Raw genomic sequence first — 22335 nt, 5'->3', positions numbered from 1 at the left:
AACCTTCAGGCCTCTTGAGTTCCAGTGATTCATAAATATCACCGCTATGTGCGATGGATCTAGTTGCATGTGGGGAATGTAATCTCCAGGTTTTGGAATGGAAAAAGAATGGCCTGAATGGTCTAAGATGCAGTTAGACTTTGAAATGGAACAATAAAACTAGAATTGCAATTTAAGTGCTCAGACTATGGATGTACTAAGAGAACTGTATTCATCCCATAAAGCCAATAATCGTCCAACAGAAGGTACAAAAAAGTAGCCAGATCATCCAGGGACCTTGATTTATAGAGCATGCACACTTGCGATTTCCTTGAGCCCTCCCTCCAATCCGCTGCGTCTCAGTGAAGTAAAATTATGTTGCGTGACTGACACAGCATTTGTAGTATCACAATTTGGCCACTACGAACATTTGCTTCAACACCTGGCTTGCCACAGACTTCTGTCAAGGCCAATGGTGCATTAAAGTGCTCTTCAGATGGTCGCATTTCCCAGGTTAATGTGGAAACAATATTGACAGCCCAATGAACGTAATGTACTTTAGAGCGTTTAACAAGCCGTCTGTTTTTGAGTTGTTGTTCTGACATGAGCATTTACAAGAACATTCTCAGTTGAGAAAAATTGTCTCAAATGTCCGACATCAAATTGCGAATGCAAAGCAATAGCCCTATCTTGCAGTGTTAAGGAAAGTGAAACCAAGTTTGTGTTTCCTCTCTCTTGCAGTAATGCATTCTTCCTTGCTTCACCCTTCTACCAAGTTCCATGAAATTCAGGTCAGTTGTTTTTGTATTCCTGCCGACTGACAGACAAACCAAGCTGAAAAACATAACCTCCTTGGCCGAGGTAATAAATTATATATTTAATAAAGAATACTATTTTTTTATTTTTGGGGAAAATGTACCATCCGTATTTAAACTTACCCAAGAAAGTGTCCAGAACACTGAGCATCGATGGTAGTTGTTGGGCAATGTTATGTTATGTGCGGTGAGATGAGTTTTCACTTTATTTGTTAATGTTGTGTTTTAGAAATTAGTTCAGAAGTAATAGTTCATAAGGAGAACTATCATAGAAGTTGCCGTTGACTGTGTTTCAATGCAGAGTTTATCATCTAATGATGGATGACATGCTATTAGTTGCTTTTACACAAAACAACAATTTAAGGCACTTAAGGCTCAATTTGTAAGATTGCTATCTACAGACAGTATCAGAATTTAGTGAGAAAATATCATATCATATCAGCAATCCAAAACCCCTTATCCGTTGAGCCCTCTTACAGTTAAACAGCTTCCTGCTGAAGGTTATCAGATGAGTGCTTAACAAGCTTGGGGTCAAACTGAATCCGCTCCAATTACTGTGGGAGCCAGAGGGGAAGGGTTTGGGACTTTCTGCTGGTAGACAAAAACAGCCACTGTTCCTGCACAAAATCACAAAATAAATATGCCACATGAAAACAAAGTGGCTTGCATAACAGCAGGCAAGAAAAAAAAGGAAAAAACTCTTCGCTGGAAAGAATGATTTCAACATCTGCATATGTTATGGCTGTCAGCTAATCCATTCAACAAAAATGCCATTTAAAAAATATATAATTGACTCATTTTGTATTCACTATTGCAGCCACAGGCATGTGTTAAATCAATGCCACAGTCTGACTGGTGCACACAAAGGCCCATTCATGGTCAACAGACAGACCCAACACCCACTCTTGCATAAGAGGAGGAAGTGGAGGCCTTCTGCGCTGAGGAATGGAAAAAGGCTTTATTTATATCCACATTGGAATACCACAAAGATAAAGCGTAATCTCCATAAGTGCATTCATATCGCAGGACGTTTAACATTTAATGACGGCATACCTTGGGTGTTGAACATGAAACCAGCCATTTATTGAAACTAATACCCACTGAGCAATGTGTGTGTGTTCAATGACTAAACCGAATACTTGTAATTATTTTGTTTTTTTAACTCTTCACATGAGAGCCATTTTGAGATGTAGTTGTTTATTCAAGTGTATTCAGAAGTCTTTTCACATTGTCAATTTCACAACCTTTTTACCAAATGGCTGGCTAATTTTGAAACCATGGCACACGATTGAAAATAAGCCTTTAGCAATCAGAAGGTCAGTGGTCCAATCACCAGCCCCTGCAGTCAACTTGCCGAAGAGTCCTTGAGCCATATACTTAACCTTAATTGCCCCCGTAGGCAATCCTACAGTATGTAAATCGCTTAGGAAACAAGTCAAAACGACAGAGAAGCATTGGTATTAGTCATATCTTTTAAATCTTAATTTCCATGTCCTTTACAAATGGGTGTGGCGTACAACATTATAAGAAATACAAATCAATTAGTGAACATTTGTTACACTGCCAATACAAAATATTCAACTTTAATCAATGTTAGCAAAATGTTCCCTTTTCGTATAACCTCGTTTCGACAGCCTGTCTGTCAGCAGGATTACGGATAAAACAGGACCAAAATCATTCTTATGATTTGGAGCAGATCGGAATAAAATGACCAGATTTCCATGTATAGAAATGGCCTTGGCGGAGGTCTGCGCTTGAGTGTTCTTCTAGTGTGATTGGATCCCCTGCAAGTACTCTTCCTGGTGATTACAGCATTATGAACACTTTTTGCAAAAGAAAAACTCTTAGTCTTAAGTCAGACTTAACATTAAGTTACTCTGTCTAGTGGAACAAAACGTTGATTGCATATGTAATCCAAAACACACTGTTACATTTTTCTTCCACATCCATAAGCCCTTGCAATTTAGTGATATACAGTATGAACAGGAACCATCCAGAGCTTTACTTTTTAATGAAATTGTTATTTAAAGAAACATTCATCCCCTCTTTGAAGTGCTCTGTAGGAAAACAAATGTAAGTATTGCTTATAGAGCTGGGAACTGTAGTTTATGAAGTATGAGCTGTATAATGAGGTTCCAGGGAATTTTCATTTTATTGCAATTTTTCAAGGAACTTTCCAGAAATAGCGTATTTTCAGAATCATGATACCATTTGTAACTTCTTATAACCGTGCTGCCATGTGGTGCCTACTGTCTAAGTAGGGGGGTTATTTTTCTTGGCTCAGAGTAAGCGCTCTTTATTTGTTTTTCGTTCTTTGTTCTACGTTTTCTATGAGTTCCTTGTGTAAAGAGGCAGCACATAGTTTGAAAGCTGGACGAGAGGAGAGTATTGCTGAATCTCTCTTCTGTTTTGAGGATTATCTGTCTGTCGGTATTTATGTAGAGTTCACTTGTTTTATTTGAATGAGGTGTCTTGTAACTGTTCTGTGTTAAGTTAGGTTAGGTTAAGCTAAGCATGTGCTTTACAAGCTAGTAGCATATTAGCTAGCTCTCTTTGTGAAGTGTTGCTAAATAGTTTATTGGTTTGCTTGCTGTGTTAGGAAACTTGACACAGAGTATGAGGACTCAAATGCCAGAGGCAAAAATGGTGCGAAGAAAATAATCTTTACTTCAATCAAAAGGAAAGGGCTGACATGGAGGAGGAAAAACTAAATCACTAAGTCTATAGGAACAAACTCATTTCTATAACAATGGCTTGGTATGCTTGGCTTCATGGAACACCAAACGAGACAAACTGGCAAGACAAGAGAAGACAGGACAATTTACACATGAGGTAACAGGTGGAAACAATCAGGGGCGGGGCAGACACTGACGATGGTGGGAGAACAAACAAAGACAGGAAGTAAAGGGACCTGAAATGAGAGACAAGGTAAGTACAAACTAAAACAGGAAGTGGTTCAAGTTAATTTCATTAGGGTATCCCTCTCCATATGCTGTGTATCAGATTTGGTTTTGAGAGAGTCAAAATTGAAAAGGTTTTTGGTCTTTGAATCGCGAAGAATAGTGGGCGGGGTTAAGAGGTTTCTGTAAGAGTCTTTAAAGCATTTGAAAGTTTTTGAAAAATTGGATACACACCTTTTGAGCTACTGCAGGCTGCAAATGAAAGTGATATCTCCCATTAAATGGTCTGATAATAATAACAATGGGTTATTATACTTTGCACTTTCCCCTAGAAACAGCTGAATGGATTTTCTCTGATACCTCTCCATATGTAAAAAAAAACACCTCAGGCAGGACATCAGCTACGTTGTTTTGTGTTATCTGGCCCCTTTTTTTTTTAATGCAACCAATAATTCAGAGAGATTCTGCACTCTCGGTCACTGCTTTTCCCTGACTTCAGCAGAAAAGCCTCTTTAAGAAGGAAAACATGTACGCTCATGGGAAACTTTTCCAACAGTGCAATGAATTAATGGCATGTGTATAATAGAGGTTTTCCCATTTGATAACCCCTGACTGCACAAACTGCCCTTGAACCCAGTAATATGGAATAAGCACACTTCTGAGGGTTGCTTCTGAGAGATGTTTTGCATCACTCCTGCAACAATTTAATATATCTGACTGTACTTCATTGCTTAAAAGCAGCGAGGTGGTCTGGAGGGAGCGTGCTTCAACAGAGCTCGGAATTAATAACCTCACCCTGTGTACGATGTATCCTTCCCTCAGCTCCCTGCTTTTATTTGGTTTCTCTGTGTCCGATTCATATCTTTGAAAGTGCCCCTGAGGGGAGGGGATGAAAACAGAGGTTTCATAATCTTGCCTCTGGTGCTGCATCTGTGGGAAACTGCCTACTTGATTATGCTGGAGATGCACCTGCTCTTAACCTAATTTCCTTTTAACATCTGTGTGAAGGTTTTAAGTTAAGTACAAAATCATGTGCGATTATGTGCCTTTACACCCGGGAGTTCACTGCGGATGAAAGATCGAGTTTGTGTATGAAGGATATTGTCACCATTAAATTCCCAAGGGAAACTGAGAGCAGAGCCAAACTTGGCGCTGTCTGATGGATAACAACGGCGCTCTGACAACCTAGACAGTCCAACAGTGTTTCTCAGTCTCAGTGAACATTGTTCCAGATGGAGTTTTCTTGTATGAATACAGGAATCCCTGCCGCAAAACACCTTTTCCTTTTCATGTCAAAGTCCAGGTGCCTCGTAGGGACTTTTACATTTTTACATCTAATCTTAGGGTACTTTACTCATTTCCAGTTTGACACTAAACCTACTGTCTATAGATGAAGGCAGCCCTACGTTACTGCCTGGTGAAGAGACGGCCCCGCCCCCTTTCCGTTAAAAACAAAGAATTGGCTCCAATCGTGAAACATTTTTTGATCATGCCTAAAAGCTGCTGTGTCGTGTATAAAACATCAAACAACAAAGAAGATCCAAAATAAGATTCTTCTTTACTTTTACTAAGAAAAGTTTGTGTTATTCCCCTTTAGTTTACGCAATTAACACTGATCAGGTGAAATATTAAAAGTGTTAGCCTTCCACTTGTCCACTGGCAGGCTAAACGGACAATGGTCACATATTGCTTAATGTTACCATATTAAAGCCAATCATCAATCTCTAATGACTCTATGTATTTGTTTGCTTGACTGATTATCGTTTTTGGGCTCCTTGTAAATAGATAAATGAAAAGTATTCTTAATTTTTTGATCGAACTAGCAAAAACTTCAGAATCTGTAGTAACTGCAATACTTTTGACATATGCGTCATTACCCCTTTGAGTCATGTGAATGCTTTGATTTGCTTGTACAGCACAGTTTTACTGACTAAATGCAAACGTGAGATAAATAGAGTAACATTTAATAGAGGCAAGCACTATCTTCTAAACATTTTCTTTTACATGTGTGGTAGGACATAGATACATTAATATTGACATGTAAGGAGAATTCATCACGAAACACTATTAAATGGTATTTGGCCTGTTAGGGGATATAAGTACATACATGAAATATGTAAGATTGCTGCCTTTATCTATCTTTTAAAGTGCAGGCTTTTTGTCATTCAGACACAGGCGTTTAGGTTATCGTGCCTTCCAGATTTATTCATACTTGACAGCACATTTATGGCCTTGGCATCTTTCAGCCAGATTTCCATCTTGACTTTAAGTGACAGTGCTTATTCAGACATGATACCAACATTTAGTTTAACAGCCACCAGAGTAATGTAAAAGGGTGCATGTCTGAAAGGGGCTGTAAAAGCTGAGAGTCTGCTGGTTCAGACGTCAGTCACAATCGTCCTTCAGCCTTCTATATGTTGCATTTATACCTTGTGATAATACTACATTAAAGTACATTACAGTACATAACCATTCAATTAGCTGACACTTTTATCTAAAGCCACTTATCATAAGTGCATTTAACCTTGAATCTACAAACTTTAAAAAGCAAGACTCCTGCATGTACATTAGCTTATAATAAGGCAAAAAATTGTAAGTGCTACTACATTGAATTGAAATAGGTCAACATTTTAGTTGCTACATACAGAAGTGAAAATGTTGGGTCTGGGGTTCATACTAAGAATTGACCCAGGACGGAGCCCTGAGGGAACCCAATGAAGAGTTGAAAAGGGACCCTCTCCAAGTTACCCTGTAGGTCTTTGAGGTAGTTGTACACATACCCAAAGGGACTGTGCCATGTGTTGAACACATTTCTGTTGTGGCCAAACAGTTGTCCCATTCACTTACTTTTGGGAAAAACACATCTGTAAATCAACAAATATTATTTTTTAACTGAATCAACTAACCAGAATTAACGGTTGTATAGCCCATAGAGGCAAGGCTTAAGTATAACACAAGTGTGTTCTCTATGGATCCAGATACAGGTACTTTTGTTCTCTACACTCAGGCCATTTTGGCTTCAGCAACTTTCATAGGATTGAATGAGTCCCACCTCCAACGCTGTTTCCAGATCTCTTTATACATCCATGGTTGTACAAAGCGGTCAGGGTGAATAAATCAAACCAACACAAGAATTTAACTCAGCAGACGCATGTTCATGTCTATTAGTAAAATACTGATTAATTGTTGATCTTTAGCCTACAAATGTAATTGTTTTGAAGTGTATGCTATTAACCAATGTTAAAACTGCGACCATAATCTGAGGGAAATTAGGTTCCCTGGAACAAATCGATAATAGTTTGTTGTTGGGTACTAGAAATAGTATCTGTTGGGGTGTACAAAAAGGTGGTGCTTAAGTGTTTTACACTTCCTTGGTCATAGGAGGCGAAACAGGGCTCTAACAAGCCCAATTTCCTCTCAGTTGAGGTAGGATATATCAAGCTCTGTTTAATGGTTTCTCTTCTGACAAACCGGTATGGCAGCAGTCCCTCAATGCGTTTAAAATTTCCTACCTCTAAAAGCCCAGCCTTCAGCCTGAAACACCAGAGCCACTCCAAGATCTTTCCTGATCCTCCAGATTATCCCTCCAGTACAGAACGTAACCCTCTTCCTCCCACAGCAGAAAACAAGCCAAATAACTAAAATATGTACTGTATTTGCCTTACAGGGGGGGAAGAGTTGTCTTGGTGCCATTTTCAAACCACCAGTGAGCAAATTCCAGCACCTAATGCGACTTTAACAATCTTAGCCCAGAATTATCAGCCCTTTCCTCCAGTGATGTTCAAGAGCCAGCTCCTTTGAGCACCGAGGATGAGTCAGATTGTGAGAATCTTCCCAGAGGTTGAATCGTGTTATAATTGAGCCTCTCCTGTTTCCTTCATAATGGAAGGCACCCAGTTGATAAACCCACTGGCACACCTGCTGTTAACTGTTTAGCAATTATGTCTGTGTGTCACTTACTGGCTCAGCTGATTGCCAAGGGGAGTCTAAAGGCGCCCCTGTGGAGTGACACCCATTAACTGAAAACGTCTGACTGATCCCAGGCTTTTTAACATTTAACCTTGCGATCCTGAAGGACATAGTGACAGAGCTGTGATTTATTCATCTCTCAGGCCATATATTCCATGTCTGATTTTAAACGTACACCTGAACACAGAAGAAAGGAAGCAGCGTGTCCCAAAGGGGGGCCTCTACAACAAAGCAATAAATTGAAAATCTGGCCCTCAGCAGTGTTTCTGTACAAGCATATGTGCTCTAGCAGCCTGTGGGGAGAGACACGGGGGCTCTGAAGCCTAAAATAGGGTAGTCCTCTGCAGATAACAGAAGGAACTGGAGTCAGGATAACAGAAAAAATGGATAATAGAAAAAATAGGAACCATGCTTACGTTTACGCCAGTGGGTAGATACTGATATTTTTGCGCTAAATGATATTGCACAAGGTGTAGTGTTTACGCGCTTTGCTTTGCTGGCCCCATCCCAGAGAGGAACTACTGTGTCACTTTGATAACACAACCTTACACCCAGGCTCAAGTAACAGTAACACTGCATTATTGTTCAACTTGTGCAGCTGCTACATGAGAGACAGCCTCTATCAAAAGTTCTTGTCAACTTTTTCACATGTATTAATATATCAGTACCATTTTTGGGGGAAAATAACATGATATTGTTTATATAAAGTCATTTTTGAAAAGAAAAGTAACCGTGGCCGTGTGCACACGGTCTAAAGCTGTTGTACTGATCAAATGTGTCCTTTTTTCTCAAATTTATCTAACAGCCAAACTCCTCAGATTCAATTAGAAACACGATACAGTTGGCAGTCACAAAAAGGATCAAGACAAGGATTTACCCCCAAGAGTATGATATTTACTTATAAGGGGCAGTGAAGTGCACGTGAGGGCCTAACACAACTGAATCCCAACTCCCAAGGCTGCCACTCACGTGAGGGGGCTGGATCCCTCGTAAAAGACACAAAACACAACAGTATATCAGCTCATTGGATACAGATTTATACAGATAGTAAAAACACTAATACTCTTGGGAGATTAGAAATTGGAACAATGTAAACAAAAGCATCAAAAACGAACTACTTTAACAAATCAAAACCAGGGAAACAAAACAGCAGTGGCAGACAATCTTATGTATCTCGGACAGCGCAGCCCCTCACTAACCCACACAGTACCACTGGTCTTGTCATGGACAAAGCTACAGTCGGAAACGTCTAGCTCGAACAGGACAGAACTATCAGGTATCAGCTGTTTAAATATTGTTTACCAACTGAATGGAATGCGGAAGTGGGCGGTACCACTGTAGCGCAATATTACGGTGGCCAAAAGGTAGTTTACATTTATGGTTGGCTACAAAAAGAAGAATTTATTGATTATAGATATTCTTCATACTTGTAGCACTGCCTTTGTTCATACATTTTGCATAATGATGCAATTCATTAATGTGGAATATTGAAAATAATTCACAATATCTTGGTTCAGCTACACTCAGGAGGGAGAGGAAATGAGGAAACCAAACAAATGTACTAAAACCATTTTACAAGAGGCTGAGCAATGATTGGTTGACAACATACAGTATATGTGTGCCACTGAGCTGTGGGGTAGTGACCAGCTGATAGCTGATTGACACCGCCAGACAATTACATTTATGTAAACTTATTTTAATGTTACATTTTTTATTTGATGCTGAACTATTTGATGAAAACAGAGAAACAAAAACACTGGGTATTATTAAAGAGGCCCTTCTATACTTTTAAAGGTTTTCCCATTTACTGTTTTGTGTTATATGCTGCAGCACAGGCAGTATCAGGAAAATAAAGACCTTTTTGAGCACAGTAGAGGCACTAAATACAAACATGGACCTGAAAAATTAGCATTATATGTCATCTTTAAATATAAAATGTTCTGATAGATGGGTTGTATTCATCCTTTTCTTTGCTCTTATTTTGTAAAATCATAAAAAAAGTCATATGGTTTTGTAGGGAGGCAACATTCCCTTCTAGCCCTTACCACAGCTTCAGGTTCCAACAACTTGCAAGAAAAGGCATGACTAAGGCCAATAACTCTGTCACCTTTTTTTAGGTATTGGCTTTTTCAAGCAGCTTTATGGCTTTCGAATAGATTATCCACATAACCAGGAACTGCTGGAGTGCCTATATTGCGCTGAAGGGCATGTTTAGGCCCTGAAAGACCTGAAAATGCTTTTTTAGATTGAAGGACTTATTGTCAAAGCGGACAATTACTCTTGACACTGGCTTGTCTCATCTATTCTTAGGTAGCCTTTTACAGACGGCAACCTGAGGGCCATACCCTCATACAGGTTTACTCTAATAACCCAGTAAAACACGTGTTTTTTAAGGGACTATTTTCAGCTGCTGATTGATAGTGATTTGATTCTGTGGTGAGTATTTGGAGCTGCAGGATAGTGTATTTAGGATTGACTCAAAACAAACTACTGTTTGTGTGTTTATGGTAATGTAGGAACACCCAGTGAAACAGTGTGGTTCGTGATGTGCTTTAATACACTTTGGACAACAATGAAGCTCCATGGCAAAGAGGAAAAGATATATCAGGCTTTGGATATGGAAGCATTATTGTTGGGAGATACATTTATCGTAGGTGTGGGTCTTTTAATACGATTTAAAGAGGACGTATTATTCTAATTTTCAGGTTCATATTTGTGTTGTCTGTCTCTACGGTGACATGTTTACATGCTTTAATGTTCAAAAAGCGCTTTTTTTTCTCATACTGCTCATACTACTCTTTTCACCCTCTGTCTGATCCAAGAGCCCAGTCTCCTCAGATTGGTTAGCTGGACGGCTCTGTTGTGATTGATCAATTGCTTGGAGATGTCCCGCCCCTTAGACTATCACAACCAATGTGTTGGAGCACTAGCCAATAGAAGTGTCAGTGTTTACAAAGTTATGTCTATGTGGTGGAAGTAAACAAAAGAGTGCGATGGAGGAGTTTCAGGCAGGGGGTGGAGTTTGTGACACAATACAGAAAAAGGGAAGCCCCAAAAGGCAAATAATAAAAGGCATTAGCTTATCAAATAACAATCCTACTTCCTATGGTCTCTAATGCCTTGTTCATTAAGTATATATTTATACATTATTACATGTCTTTGTTAAAACCCAATGGAGAAAAGCAAAATAGAACTTTGCAAAGTTTGAAAATGAATCTCTCACTTGCTGAGAGTCAGTTGGTGAGCTACTTCCCACCAGCCGCAAAACGGTCCAATTTACTGTGATGTGTTTGAACAGAACACCTAAAGGCATTCGAGTGGCAAAACAAATCAAAGTCAAATATCTAATGTAGGGTTTGGAAGTCAAAGTCTCAAGGGCTTTTTAACATTAAAAGCTACGTGAAAGTCTTTTTAAAACAGGGACATTAAATTCAGTGCCGTGCTTCCTTTTCCATTCCCTGAAGCATTCTGGGATGGCAAATTACATACTGGGTAAGTACATGGGTGACTTGGAGCTCTTAGAGAATATGTGCATCGCAGGCTTATTAATTTAACTCTGTCTGAGTACATTTGTGACATCTTGAAACATCTTAGAGGCTGCAAGCTTACATTTCTTGTAAAATATTTAAATTAAGGACCATTAACAGCTGCAGGATTATTCAACTCTAGAAAGATGGGGACCAGAGACATTGTGCACTATTTTCACATTAAATGGTTCATCCTTATGGAATAAGTGGAACTACCATGTTAAAATAATGTTAATTGACAAGATGTTGCAAGTTGTCATTGCAAAAGGCAATTTTTTCAATGTCACTGATGCCTTGGTTACTGCTATTTTCTTGTTAGTGTCAGCCAGCTAGAACAAAATGATGTCATGTCCACAATAATGATGCAACTTCTCAGTCAAAAAAAAAAAGGAGTGAATCATACAAACAAGGAAAACTCATTTGCATAAGGAATGAGGGTAGGAAGTAGACTTAACCATTTAAACCAAAGCAGAGTGCATTCTGCCTGCAGCAGACTCTCTCCACCCCAATCTCTGCAACTGAATAAATCATACAAGGAACACATCTGGTTCCTCAGAGAGAGACGTGGGGAAGGAGGGAGCGAGTGCAATGATGAGGAATAAGAGAACGGTAACGATAGCAGGAGATAAAAAGGCGAGAGGAGAAGGGAGCAAGGGAATAAAGAAAGAGATATGGATGATAGGGAAAAGATATATCGTACAATGACACCATTATATGTCAGTATATACCAGTCTTTTTTTCCAGGTGGGGTAAGATGAGCCAGTGGGTAAGTTTACCCAGCCCCTATAACTAGTCAACCATACACATGTGTTGTCATCTGGCCATACATTCATGAAGCACCCATCATTTCCATTTGGCTGTGATGGAGAGGAGCACATGGTAAATGTGTTTTTTCCCAATCAACCATGTTCTGCTTGTCGAAGCACATTTTCAACATGTCGGTTTGATTACTGTTATGTCAAAGCAAATTGATCCAGGTCTAAAAAATATCATACAAGGTGTAAAAAGATATGAATCAGTTAGATAAGGAGATTACCAGGAATGACTAAGCTAAAACGTTTTTTCCAAAAAGTATCTGAGGGGCAAAGTGAGCCAGTGGTTTAACTTAGCCTAATTGATAATTATTAACTAGTAAACAGAGAGGAAGCATGTAGGTTGAAAAAAGGATGGGGACACCATAGCTCACATTCCTATGGTCTGAAGAACAGTTTTTGTAGAGAACAAAGTGAGATCTGCCAGTTAAGTAAGATTTCAACCAGGAAAGAGCAGAGTCAGTGAGTCCTACATGTTTTTTGAAGCGATGGAGTAGAAATAGTTTACAATGTAGTTTTTACTCAACTGAATTTTTTTTAATGTTTCACACATTGTCGAAACAACATAATTTCTGGACCAAACAACTGTAAAGAGAAGGGTTTAGCAGGTAGGGTGTGAATCACATGATCCAGTAGGTCAGCGAAGGGAAACTGGTCTTGTGTAGCTAAATGCGGTATCTTGATAGAATGAATTCTATTCTTACAGGTTTAGATTGGTTGAATTTTTTTTTTCAGATACGCCACCATCTTCCCTGCTGTATGCCTATAGCAACATCTTTAGAAGGGCTACAGCCTTCAAAAGAACTACAAAGATAGATGGATGAGAGAAAAACCACAATTGATAATATATATAATTGTCAATAACTAGCCTGTTTGATTCAGTAATGGTTGTTTTACTTATGCTCAGGTTTAAACTTGACAGTCAATTGGTAATTTTGCCCCCAGTGGATCAATTTACCCCTTGATGCTGATCAACTTACCCCTTAGATGGGGCAAGGTAAGCCACAAGACCACTTTGTTTTGATATGTCGTATTTTATGGCCGTTTGTGATAGAGTCATTATTTTCACTTTGATTGACAGAACACATCCTGAAGTATGGGTTGTTGTCATTTGATTCCTAACAACATAAGTCAAAAGTGGATCATCTTACCCCACTCTCCCCAACTAGTGTTTGTTAACTAAGTCAAATCTGCTCAACTAAATTGAAATCTGCCGAGAGATTGTAAGTCAACCTTTTGAGACACTCTTTCAATCAATCTACTATATCAAAATATTACCATTGTCTTTGACCCCAACCAACTTTATTATTAACCAATGAATCCTTAAATTAAAATGCATACTTAAATCCTAGGTGAAATGTACATTATAGTTTCTTGAACATTTTGTCTTCAGTGATTACGATAGATGATAATAAATTGTAATATGTTAAATGTTTCTTCCCTTGTTTCCTTTCTCAATATTTGTCATGGTTGAAGGAGTGGCTGTGATGAAAGAAAAACTTCAAACTTCATCTGACAATTAAGTATAATAATATCATATTGTAGAAACCACATGAATACAACTATTACTGGAAAGGTCCTGTATCTACATAGTGCATTTTTTCTGGATGGCAGTGTCTTTTTCAGTTATTTCCAATAGGAAGCACGCCTGCCATCGCCTCAATAAAAAATGCTGCACCTCGCAACTTTTTACTGAGCTCTTATTAACATAGTTTGATGACCTTTTGCTGCAATTGCTTACTCAGGGACTGTGACTAAGATATATACTGAACAGGTTATTTTTACAGTTATGATTTAACTCATCATTGCTTTTGTAATACTGCCACATGTATCTAAATTGTGTATTTTTGGGGGGTCATTTTAAGACAGCAAAGCCTTGTTCCTGAATGATTGACACATAGTATGCACTTATACCACTACAAAAATAATTGGTTGACTGTATTGGCCTTGTCATTTTATTTGCCAGGCAGAGCTACTGTCATATAAATCAAACATTTGGGAAATCTGAAAGCTGTAACATCCTAGACCTGCTGAAAAATGAAAAATGACTTTTCACTTTTATCTTTTCCTTCCATTGCGGATGGGTTTATTTTCAGAGAAACACAAAGAACACTAGGATACAGTTTGGAGCCAGAATTGGAAACATCCTAGTGGATCTTTTGGTATTGATGCCGTCCTATTTCCATTACATATTGATTCTCTGCAGGGTGCTATGAAAGCCAAAGAACAGGTCAGCTGCATGTTGCACACACTATTCTGTATTGATATTACCATCTTTCAAAATGCCTTCCATGGATTCTCAAACTGCAAAATCTGACTGAAGTATCAAGCTCAGAGTATTTCCAACTCCTCCATTGCAAGATAGACCAAACATCTCTATCCTGTCCATGATCCTGTGAGTAGTTCTGCTGTTACTTTATCCATACCATGTGTTTTTTATTACATAAATAAAACTGGCTTGTTTTTGGTTAAGTGTTAAAATAGTATATTTGGGGTTGGATTTGTATGGTGGAGGCTTGATGTACAGAGCAGCATGGAAAGTAGAAAAGAGAAACTGGAATGAGTCAGCAGACATTATTGTGCCGCAGTAAACTGCAATCCGAGCAAAGTCAAGTTGAGCTGCAGCAGGAAGACTTCCAAAAACAAACTAGCCAGCTCATGGGCCAACATCTATTTAAATCTTGGCTAAATAAAGGAAATGCAGCTCCTCACTGAGGCTGCCACAAGATCCTTCATTAACACACAAACACACACAGCTTTGAATCATTTTGCAGGCAGCTCAGTCAAGAGGAAACCCTTTTAGCTGATTGAGAGCCGACCTTAGAGATGGGTTTGAAAACAAAATGATGTGACCTAAAAAAACCAGACATTTTCACACATTTGATAAACAAAAGACAGCGGTGGTTTGATATTTTAAATAAAAATATCCCCTTAATTATGTTTGTGAATAAACGTGTTGGTGTACCAGTCCTCAGATTGTGAGTTTTCTGTCAGTAATAGTCATTGGTTCAGAGACAACAATGGAAAATAAAATAAAAATATTAAGCCCAAGAAATTATGACTAATTTGTTAACCCTTTGAGCCTACCATGGAGAACTATATAAATATGCCATCTCTAGTTTTTTAGCCAATTTTGAAGTGATTATTTAATGGTACTATCAAGAGTTCTGTTTCCCAAATCAGCACCTCTGCATTCTGCTGTTAAAGGATTTGAATAAGTGTACAAAAGCACAATTTACCTTTAGAAATGTATCAAGACAAAGGTAACATTGACATTTGTTGAAACAAAAAACACAATCCCTGGTGTTGAAGCCCTTTTGCCTTTTATCTGATTTATATTTAGAATGAAACATTATGAAGGTTTGTATATGTTTTATTATTCATAAATATTATTGTTTTTGATTGATGCCGACTACCAATGTAACGACATCACATAGGCTTGGCTGTAGCCCTTTAAAAGACGACTGGTGACTTGACCCTTCTGTTTAAAAGTGTACAGCTTTGTTAAGCATTTTGTCCGTTTTTTCTTTAAATAAAGGCAATATCCGATTATTAATGTGGATGCGCGTTCATTTTTCTGACCACTCACAACACCAGGCTTAGAAAATGCCCACAAACTGTTTTTAACTTTCTTTTTTGGTCCCTATCTCTTCTATGATATAGATACAATAAAAAGTAATCATCAATAACATCTGTTGTACAACCAGATTGACATATTCTGCCTTTCTCCCTACCTGCTGCTCCTCAGTACTTTTCCGCAACCCCTGCCTCCATCTCACCCAACCATCCAGTCACTCCAACCTCATCAACAATCAAAAGCTGTGGCTGCTTGGTGTTTTACACCCAAGACTACCTACTGGTTTTCCGATGTTCTGCCTTTCCCCTACTTGTTAATCTGCTTGGACTACTTTATATCTGTGATAAGGTTTGAAATTAAATGTCATCACGGACTGACCCTTATTTACTGTGTGCTGCATTTGGGTTCAGACACTCCCTGTTAGAGGATAAGAGGGGATCTATATTCCTTAGCTATCAGTTATGTCCTGTAGTCTAAGTGTATGGAAGGGCAAACGGTTCAATATCCTTTCCAAGATGGACACCAACTTCCTGCTGACCTTAACGACTTATGTTGTAACATAGGCCATGAACTACGGCTCTTGAAAAAAGAGACCGCTCCACATTTTTCTAAAATATCAATCTTTACATGTATGGCATCTATTCTATGCCAGTGTTTGTTGAATTCCAACTGCACAGTCCATTTCAGGAGCAGCCTTCCCCCACTTCAGGACATTTACACCATCAGGGTCACCAGGAGAGCACACAACATCATCAGGGACAGCACACACCCCCAGCACAGACTCTTTACTCTCCTTCCATCAGGCAGGCGCTACAGGAGTCTGACATCCAGGACCATGAGACTGACAAACACACGCAAGCATGCACGCACACACGCGTGCACACACACACACACACACGCACGCGTGCACGCACAAACGCGCACACACACACACACACACACACACACACACACACACACACACACTGATTGAACTGTGAGTGCCACACAGACACTGATACTCACCTACAATGCATAGTGCACTTTGTTGTCTGCCGTGCAATATCTGGTACACTGTGAATGTGCAATAAAATTGTTTCAGTATCTTTCAAAATACTATAAATAAATACTTTGTTAGTTTAGTTTCAAATCGTATCTTTTGTTTGTTTATATTTCAATTTTTATATATATATTTTTTTTGTTTTTGTTTTTTATTCGTAGGGTGGACTAGCAAAGTCAGATGTTCATTGTACAGTCTAACTGTGTTTAACTGTGTATATGACAATAAATATCTTGAATCTTGAAATATTGTCAGTGGTTTATTGAATTGCATTTTATTCAAACACATACCAATGAACAGTAACACCAGAAGAACTGAGAATTTTGCTGTGGTCTCTTTTTTTTTCCAGAGCTGTATGTCCTGTTCAAACAACCTGCTCAACAGGAAATCAAGGAAGTAAGAGGGATACGAACAGTAGAAATGTAAGTGATAGCAGAGGAGGGACGTGAATCTAAATACATTTCACTTGGCATTTCCATCAAACTATGTTTTTCAAACTGAAAGTCTCACTTGATGATGGGGTTAATTCATCAACTATTTCTAAAAGCTAAGGCTTAGCTGTGGGTGGTGATCACGCTTTGTCTGTTGATTTTAAGAAATAGTTTTCTTATTTCTGGCGAGCTCACAAATAATCTTCTCTCATCACCAAGGTCTTGGCAAGGTTTTGTGAAGTTTGTAGTTCAGTGGGAGAGAAAACACTTGTACAGTTCTCTTCTTACGGCAAAAGCTATTAAGCTTTCCATCATTTTATATTACGGCCCAACTCAAAACGTTTCTAACAAAAACATTGGCCAACTGTCCGATCTGCCATGTTTTGCTTTTGTATCTCAATTTGTTGATTAGAACTAGCTAAATTCTGAAATGGCGAGTTTATTTCTTTTATCGTTCACTTCCCAACACACTTTTTCATGTGGCTATTATCACTTTGTAACGGTAAGCAGGTTTCCCACCTTTTTAAGGGCTTGGGTTGTTAAGGTCGATGGGTAAAAATCCTTACCATAAGCTTTTATGTCTTACTGTTGAGTTTAAAAAATAAAATGAAACCACTTAAAACTTGTTCATTTGGTTTGCTATTTCTTTCATTTTAATCAACACTCTGAAAATACTACATTTACAGTGCCAATAAATGCTTCAAGGCTCTCTGAGTGTTTAAAGGGTGTATTGTTATTATAAGCCATAGCAGTAGAACATTTATATGTTTGAATCTACACTATTAACATCAATAGAAGAGAGCACTGGGTAATCTCCTGTTCATAAATGTCAGTTGTCTCTGACATTGGAGCAGTAAGATTTATGATGATCGTTTGAATAACTGATTGTTTTCCTTTGACAAATCAGCAATCACTTTAGAAACCAAAGACTGATGCTGGGACTTTCTACAAGGTGTTTTTAGGGGGGGAAATGTCTGGTTGCTGTTGCATTTCAGCTATGAATTGTTTATGGTGGTATTCTGTATATATCAGTGTCAGAGTGTAGACACAGTTTGTTGCACAGGATTTGTCCCAAGTTGTGTCTCTCTAACCAATATTGTGCTTGGTCTACTCTGCTATGGTTTGTTTTGTCTTTTCCTGCAGGTATATATGCAGTGTCACGCTCACTGCACTGCAGTTTAGAACAGTGGGACTCTCTATACTCTGCACACTTTACTCAAAGCTCAGTGGCAGGGAAAAAGCAATAAGGCTGCCCTCTTTGCTCGGACGTAAATTGTGATAACATCGCAGTTGTAGTCAAGTAATTTATAAACAAATCTTTGCCAATAAGACACAAGCACAGCAAGGTGATTATAGCCAGGTGGACAGAATCAGGGTGGGACAAAAAAATCACAGAGGCGGGAAAACATAAAGACAAGAAGTGAAACCAGGAGAGAATACTTTTTAAATAAACCCAGGCAACACAAAAAACAATATCATAACAGAAATATTGTGTTAAAAATGTCTATGAGTTTTACACTGCGGTTGCTAGCAAGTGGCTAAATGAGCCCACCAAATGTCATCATACTGAACATTAGCCGCCTTTAGCTTAGCGGCAGTGACAGGCATCCTTTAGTTTAGCTTGGTGACAGGCAGCTTAAAGCTTAATGGCGGTGACAGGTAGCCATTAGATAAGTGGCGGTGAAAGGCAGCCTTTAGCTTAGTGGCGGTTACAGGCAGCCTTTAGCTTAGCGGCGATGACAGGCAGCCTTTAGCTTAACACAGCTGACAGGCAGTCATGTGATTGAGATTTGGCCTAATAAAGATTAGCTTGTTACTCCAGAAGGATAATATCAACTTAATGACACCACTTCGAAGCAGTAATGCAATCGCCTGAACAAAGCGTGTAGATCGGTGGTTCTCAACTGGTGGGTAGTTACCCAAAAGTGGGTCGAGGACTCATTTTGAGTGGGTCGGCACAAGTGAATAAAAAATAAATAAATCACGGAAAAAAAGTTAAGCTTTTATTTTTGAAAGCCACCTTTATTTTGAAGGCCAGAATTTCTAATGCTGCACGTGCAGTAGCGGTTTGACTGGAAATGACGGAGACCAGAAACAGTTTTGAAAACTGCTGTCACGTAGTGATCATCTTCTCAATAAAACATCTTTGCTGATGCTTCTTGAGTCTTCTGGCCAATCAGAATCAAGATTATGGCATGTTGCTGCAAGTCCCCACGGAGAATAACTTTTTATAACAGCTACAAAATGTGTAGGATTTCCTTTTGACCCAAAGAAAACAATGGGGGCTACCCTTATCCACAATGTATAGTAATTTCCTCTTTTCTCTGTGAGGAGCAGCAGCTTCAGCTGTCAGAACAAAGTAACAAAATATAAATGGCATTACATATTATTAAATATGCCAGGTAATAATAGATGTATTTATTTTCTTAACAAAGTGTACCAGAATGCGTAGTTTACAAGTTATGCAACACTGGTGACCCCCAAGGATGTGTGCTGTCACCATTCCTGTTCACTCTCTACACCTCGGACTTCCGCTTCAACTCCGGCTCATGCCACTGTAACCCAGGTTACTAGGGCCTTAATTCAGTTATCAGCTCATTGGCGAAATAAATAGATAAATAAATACATTAGTATTTTTATGTGATAAATAAATAGGGTTGATTTAAAATAACCTTACATAGGAGGAATAAATAGGATTTTGTTATTAAAATCTTAAATATGACAATAAATAGATTAAAATTAATTAGTATACACAAATTAACAGCACAATAGATTTGGTAAAAAGGGCATTTTGTTGGATTTGTGTGGCGGGTGTGCCTTTCTGGAAGTGCGGGAGGCATTGACAGGGAGTTCGCGCTCTCTCTCTCTCCCGGACAGACGTCGGGGCAGCTGCAGGCTTGCTTTCGCAGTGCTGTAGAGGCTAATGTAGAGAAGCAAAATGTCTGGCTGTTGGGTCGCTATTTTGGTCGCAGCAGAGACCGAGACCCTTTTTTGTTGTTACTGTCGTTTGTTTGGTGGATCGCGTGTTTTGCAAGAAGGGACGAACGAGAGCGTGAGTAGAACATAGTAGTGTTTATTAGCAACCGTGGCGCTAGCTTAGCATTAGCCACTTGAACTTCGCTAAATTGCATTGTCAGAACAAGCATGGCTGAACTCCCGTGTCCCTATTTCTTTAAAAGTGTGGCCTGGACGGACGAGAGCCGTGACACCTGCATTTGCGCCGGAGAATAGATGTGTATGCGTGTGATACTTGAGCCTCTGGTGAGTAAACTTTGTATATGGATGCATATGGAGTTAATGTGCATATCCTAGTGTTCATAGGAGAGATGTTAATTTCATATGTTGTGTTTAACAATTGTTCATGTTACGGTGGTTAATTATATTACCCTCACCTCGTGTGTTTTTGTGAGAGTGAGTGGCATAAAATAAAAAGAAGGAAAAAAGAGTAATGCTTCAGCCATTTGTTTCATGTTAGTTATGATTATAGATAAGCAATATTGTGATGTAATAAGACTATGTATATGTGTGTTTATATAATAATGTGTATATGTAAAAGTATACATTTTTGAATGAGAACATTGTAATAACCCTCCTTTTGGCCTATATAGGCCGGGTCTTTTTCTTTTCTATATTCTTTTCTTTAGGTTCCTGTTTCAAGATCTACATGAAGACTTCTTCTACTGAGACTCTCCCGGTTCTGTAAGGAAGAGGGGACTCAGTAGTCGTGGCGAGCTACCCAAAATAGAGCTGTGTATTAGTGAGTTAGGATTTGGACTGTGAATTGTGATTTGATATCTTGTGTGTATTGACATTTTATTTTTTTAATGATTTTTATTTTCCTCATTCCCTTTACCCAATACAATTTAACACATAAAACTTACCTCTTGGTTGTGCGGCTCCTTCATTCTTCCACTCAATGCAGATTGCAAATACCCCTTTCTCCTATAGCGAATCTAGACTTCAGATTAACTAGTCCATTAGGTAAATAGCACACTGATAGAAATATCTGTACCACGCAGTGTGTTTATTAAATGATAGTCAGCGCTGAGGCGGGTTACACCACCTACAGAAGTTCTCTGATGACTCCTCCATCGTCAGCTGCATCACAGATGACAACGACGAGGAGTAGGACCCTGGTGGAGAACTTCGTAGGCTGGTGGGTCAACAATCACCTCCAGCTCAACATCAGCAAGACTAAGGAGCTGATGGTGGACTTTAGGCGGAACACGAAGACTTCTCTAACCCCCATCACCATCAGGGGGGAGGAGGTGGAGGTGGTGAACACCTACAAGTTCCTGGGAGTGCACTTGAACAATCAACTGGACTGGAGTGACAACACTGATGCTCTCTTCCAGCAGCTTCCAGAGCAAGCTGTTCTTCCTGAGGAGGGTCAGGTCCTTCAACGTGTGCATGAGGCTGCTGCAGACGTTCTACCAGTCTGTGGGGGCCAGTGTGCTCTTCTTTGCTGTGGTGTGCTGGGGGGGAAACACCAACAAAAGGGATGCCGAAAGGCTGAACAAGCTGGTGAGGAAGGCCAGCTCTGTTGATGGAGTTAAACTGGACAATCTGGAGGATATGGCTGAGGGGAGGACGAGGAGGAAACTGGACAGTGTCCTGGATAACCCCTCCCACCCCTTCCATGCAGAGCTAGTGAAGATGAGGAGTACGTTCAGCCACAGACTCATCCCACCTCTGCACAGCACTGAGCATCTGGGAAACTCCTTTGTGCCTGTAGCCATCAGGCTGCACAACAAGGGGTTAACCATGTGACTCACTGACAATAACCCGGACTGCACATCAAGCCTGCACTCTGGCACAATAACTTTGACCTGCACTCTCTTTCTGAACACATACATGTGTATATTTTTAACTATACTCTCGTTACTTATCTGTATAGATTTTTTTTTTGTTTTTAGAATTTTAGAATGTTTTATTTTTGTTTGGTGTCCCTGTGTGAACCTGTACTGTTTTTCCTCTTCTCTGTTGCTGCGTAACCACTCAAATTTCCCCACTGGGATTAATAAAGGTACATCTTATCTTATCTTATTTCAAAACATCTCAGGGGCTGGACTTTCAACACATGTTTCACACTTGGTGAGTTTCCAGGATTGGATTATATGTATATATTAGTGCAGTGGTTCAAAACTTTGGGTCGTGATTTATTGATGAAGGAAAAAGTGGGTCCAGAGGCTTGACCAGTTGAGAACCACTGGTGTTGATATCAAATGCTTTTTGTGAGCCCTTGCGATGCTAACTTCTGGGATGGCTTACACAAATGTCATCACT

At 39.2% G+C, this 22335-nt stretch overlaps 1 long non-coding RNA gene across 1 annotated transcript; it reads left to right on the top strand.

Annotated features, from left to right (window-relative positions):
• The first annotated feature begins 19893 nt into the window (after window positions 1-19893).
• LOC134859754 (uncharacterized) lies at window positions 19894-20929 on the top strand. Its single transcript, XR_010165151.1, has 3 exons — window positions 19894-20101; window positions 20229-20310; window positions 20658-20929. It is a non-coding gene; the product is annotated as an uncharacterized LOC134859754 (long non-coding RNA).
• Window positions 20930-22335: the final 1406 nt, after the last annotated feature.

This window comes from Eleginops maclovinus, chromosome 23 (genome assembly GCF_036324505.1).
Source record: "Eleginops maclovinus isolate JMC-PN-2008 ecotype Puerto Natales chromosome 23, JC_Emac_rtc_rv5, whole genome shotgun sequence".
NCBI lineage: Eukaryota > Metazoa > Chordata > Actinopteri > Perciformes > Eleginopidae > Eleginops > Eleginops maclovinus.
The sequence above is the reverse complement of the archived record's forward strand: the minus strand, read 5'-3'. Positions and strand labels throughout refer to the sequence as shown.